This window comes from Octopus bimaculoides, chromosome 5, assembly GCF_001194135.2.
Source record: "Octopus bimaculoides isolate UCB-OBI-ISO-001 chromosome 5, ASM119413v2, whole genome shotgun sequence".
Lineage (NCBI taxonomy): Eukaryota > Metazoa > Mollusca > Cephalopoda > Octopoda > Octopodidae > Octopus > Octopus bimaculoides.
This window is the reverse complement of record NC_068985.1, coordinates 121,667,702-121,672,754: the sequence shown is the minus strand read 5'-3', so window position 1 is coordinate 121,672,754 and position 5,053 is coordinate 121,667,702.

Below are 5,053 nucleotides of genomic sequence, written 5' to 3'. Positions count from 1 at the left end.
TATATATATATATATATATATATATATGTAGTGGATCTTGCATGCATGAAGTGGATTCGATCCACCATAGCCAAATTTAAGTGGAACAATAGTTTTTCTCTGACAACACTTTTAATATTTTCCAGATGCCTTTAGCTAGGCCAAAACAATGCCTTCACCACTTGACCCTTTCTAACCTCTCCTACATCACCAAAAGCTAGAATAGAGATAACAAGACCACCAACTAAAACTGTTGTTCTCAATAATATATCCATCCTTCTGGATTGTTATAAAAACAAGGAAACCCCGAGAAAAATTTAGTTTAGTCACCAGTCGGTGACAACTCAACTAGTTTAGTCAGCAGTTAATGGTGACTCAACCAGTTTAGTCACCAGTCGGTGACGACTCAACGAGCAGTATTCACTTGGTGACAACAGAGTGAAGCAGCTAGTGACAACTCAATTAGTTAGTGAAAGGACATCTAGAGATGTAGTCACAAGCAGGCAGCCACTAAAGACAAAACGACCAGAGGGAGAAAGAAGGTTACAACCAGACAACTATGAGACACAACGTCCCACACTCTACAACCTTCACTAGCTCACTTTCTTTTCTCTGTAACATTACCATATCTCTGACTATTTACTACTACAAGATCGTGTACACACATATACAGGCCGTAATTATCTTTCTTTACCTTGCATGCTTTACGAACTGTATTATACTATTACACTAACCTACCCGTCGTGGTATGCCACTTATTAAAGTAACGGTAAATAAATATTTCTTTACAACTTCGATCACTGTTCATCGTTCATCTTACAACCGTTACAATTGGTAACTACGCAAAATTATACAACCAAAAACATTATCGTTACAATTGGTAACCTCCGACTCTAACATTTATCGTTACAATTGGTCACCCCGTGAAAAAAAAAAAAAGAATTGCTGCCTTCTGAAATGGCATTACCAACAGTCACAACTGTCAACCCCGAGCGAAAGAATTACTACCTTCTGCATTTTTGCTGATTCAATCTAAAGAATTAGGATATCAACAGTCGCTAAACCAATAAATAGGAATGTCAACCTTCATCATCACCACGATGCACCCTCCATTGACCTGCTACAGAAAGCTCTATACTGCAATGCACTTCACAACGATGCAACACTGCCGACACACAAGACTTTGCCGAGCATGAAAGCCTATAAGCGCAACATTTTGACAGCTACATGCCCAGAAACTAACTGGAAGAAAATACGGAAGCCAGCACATGCAACCTTTTCGGCACACACACAGGTTTTTCGTCTTGTCCCGACGTACAGGCCTTGCAATGGCTATGAACTTTTGCACGTACGTCAGACTCTCACATAGACTTTCAACAACTCTTTTTCTTTGCATGCACATTTTCTTTTCACTTTCAGCAGTAGACTTTTCACAAAGGATGTTATTTTCAGTTAAGTTTGTTACTTTTGCTTATTGTATTGTTTTGTTTGCACTGCACACTTTTATTTGTTGACGAGTTACATATACCGCGAAGCACATTCTGCGATGCACACATTCCGCAAAGCACATATTCCACGATGCACATATTCCGCGATGCACACATTCCATGATGCACATTCCGGGATGCACACATTCCATGACGCACACATTCCACGATGCACACATTCCTCTGTGATGCACAATTTCTGCTACGACTCGTTTCACCAAAACAGCTAAATTCATGTGCATATCTTTTTTTGAATGTTCTATGTTATTATTTATATTTTGCATGTACTTTCTTTTGTTCACTTTGAAAATGTTTGTATTGTTGCATACATACACGCATGCACCTTTATGATCTTGCTGGATCTTTTATGGATCATTCTCTACAGGATTCCTTTTTAAGTGAGAGTACTTTTGTTCCGAGCAGTACAGTTCAGTTTTCGGGGCCCGACCCTGTACTCACTCATTTGCAGCTCATTTCATCTCAGGGTGATGATCCTGAAATAACACTGGCTTGCCGAGCACTTTCCAACAATGAGGCTGTTAAGGTTCCTGTTATTACAACCAAGATAGTGTTTTGATGAGAAAATGGAGACTGACAGAAGTTTCTGCTGAGGATGAATGGAAAGTATTTAATCAAATTGTTGTTCCTCAAGTTTATCGTAAACATGTAATCAGTTTGGCTCATGACACTCCATTAGCAGGTCATTTCAGAGTTAACAAAACTTGTGATAGGATTTCGGCTCATTTCTTTTGGCCTAGATTGCATCAGGATGTGTCACAGTTTTGTAAGACTTGTCATGTTTGTCAAGGGGTAGGAAAGCCCAATCAGAAAACCCCTCCTGCCGCATTAAAGCCCATTCCCACATTTGAAGAGCCATTCAGTAGAGTCATTATTGATTGTATTGGCACATTGCCAAAAACTAAGTCTGGAAATCAGTATCTGTTGACAATTATGTGCGCATCAATGAGGTTCCCTGAGGCTATCCCATTGAGGAAGATTACAGCTCCTGTGATAGTTAAGGCTTTGATCAAGTTTCTCACTATGGTTGGTTTGCCTAAAGAGGTTCAGTCTGATCAAGGTTCTAATTTCATGTCAAGTTTGTTTCGAAAGGCAATGTATGAGTTGGGAATTAGACAGGTTAAGTCTACTGCTTACCATACAGATTCCCAAGGGGCATTGGAAAGATTTCATCAGACTCTTGGGATGAATGCATTCAGTTGTTGTTGTTTGCCGTTAGAGAGTTAGTTCAGGAGTCATTAGGATTTAGTCCCTTTGAGTTAGTTTTTGGTCACACTGTCAGGGGCCCACTCAAACACTTGAAAGAATTATGGCTTAATGACCAATCACAATTGAACTTGCTGGACTATGTGTCTACTTTTCGAAATAGACTTTCCAAAGCTACTGACGTTACCAGAGAAAATTTGAAGAAATCACAGGACAAAATGAAAGCCGTTTATGACAAAAACTGTAAAGCTCAAAATTTCAGTCCTGGCGACAAGGTCTTAGTGTTACTATCCATTCCTGGTCAACCATTTAGAGCCAAATATGATCCATATTTGATTGATAAGAAAGTCAGTGATACTGACTACATTGTTTAAACTCCAGGCCGTCGAAAATAAAAATGGCTTTGTCACATGAACATTGTCAAAAAGTATGATGGCAGGTCTAAAAGTGTGCCACCAAAAGTCATTGCTATTGCCTTTCCTATTGGTCATGATTCAGACAAGTTGAAAAAAGAATGTGAGCATTTGAAATTTGATGATTTGGCCGAGAAGGTTAACCCAAGTTTAAAAAATTCTGAAGTGTTAGCAAATATTCATGAAAAGAGAGCTCACCTTACTTCAGAACAACAATGTCAATTGTCAGGTTTTCTTCATGAATATGTACATTTATTTCCAGATGTACCTGGTGATACCGATTTAGTTAGTCATGCTATTGATGTTGGTAATTCAAAACCTGTTAAACAACATCTTTATTGATTTAACCCACTCAAGTTGGAATATCTCCAAAAAGAGGTCAACTACATGCTGGAAAATAACATCATTGAACCAAGTGACAGTGAGTGGAGGTCACTGTGCATCCTAGTACCGAAGCCTGATGGTACTTTTTGGTGTTGTACAGACCTGAAGCATGTGAAGTCTTTGTCTAAGACAGATTCATACCCCATACCAAGAATTGATGACAGTATAGATAGAATTGGTCAAGCCAAATATGTAAGTAAGTTTGACTTACTGAAAGAGTATTATTTAATTCCTTTAACGGAACGTGGCAAGAAGATTTCTGCACCACAATATCTATCTATCTATCTATCTATCTATCTATCTATCTATCTCTCTCTCTCTCTCTCTCTCTCTCTATATATATATATATATATATATATATCCATATATACATAAATATATATATATATATAAAAAATTTTTTCACAATGAGATAAAAAACCAAGGCTGTGAAGATTTTAGAACATTTATAAATAGAAGGTCTTACAGCTGTTTCCAGGATATTTATTATATCCCTTCATCGGAGATGGTGTGAGAAAATGGAAAACTATTGCTTTAACTATTTTTTCACACCGTCTCTGATGAAGGGATATGATAAATATCCTGGAAACAGCTGTAAGACCTGTTAAGAGCTGTAAAATCTTCACAGCCTTGGATTTTTATCTCATTCTGAAAAAAATTTTTTTTATATATTTACATGCTGATATATGACCTACGTTGGACTCTTTATTTGAATAATCACCAAACCTGGAGCTTAACTATGGTCTGTCCATAGCACTTACTCACCATTACCTGACACCTTTGAGTCTTATTGACACCATTACCTCTCATAACCTCCATATATATATATATATATATGTATATATCATCATTATCATCATCGTTTAACGTCCACTTTCCATGCTAGCATGGGTTGGACGATTTGACTGAGGACCGGTGAACCAGATGGCTGCGCCAGGCTCCAATCTGATCTGGCAGAGTTTCAACAGCTGGATGCCCTTCCTAACGCCAACCACTCAGAGAGTGTAGTGGGTGCTTTTATGTGGTACTGGCAGTGGCCACGCTCAAAATGGTGTATTTTATGTGCCACCTACACAGGAGCCAGTCCAGCGGCACTGGCAACGATCTTACTTGAATGTCTTTACATGTGCTACTGGCACAACAAGTGCCAGGAAGGCGACGCTGGGCACAGGTGCCATCACGATTTCACTTTCGCAAGTAGAGTTTCATGTCCAATGAAGGAGATGACATTGGCGTGGGTGCAAGTCGTCAAATTTAGTTCAATTTCGATTTGACTTGCCTCAACAAGTCTTCACAGGCGGATATATATATATATATTACTCTTTTACTGTTTTATGTGTTTCAGTCGTTTGAGTGTGGCCATGTTGGAGTACTGCCTTTTAGTTGAAGAAATCCACCACTAGACTTATTCTTTGTAAGCCCGGTGCTTATTCTATTGATTTCTTCTGCTGAACCACCAAGTTATGGGGACATAAACACACCAACATCGGTTGTCAAGCATTGGAGGTGGCGGGGGGCAAACAGAGACACAAATACACACTGATAAATATATACCTTTATATATAT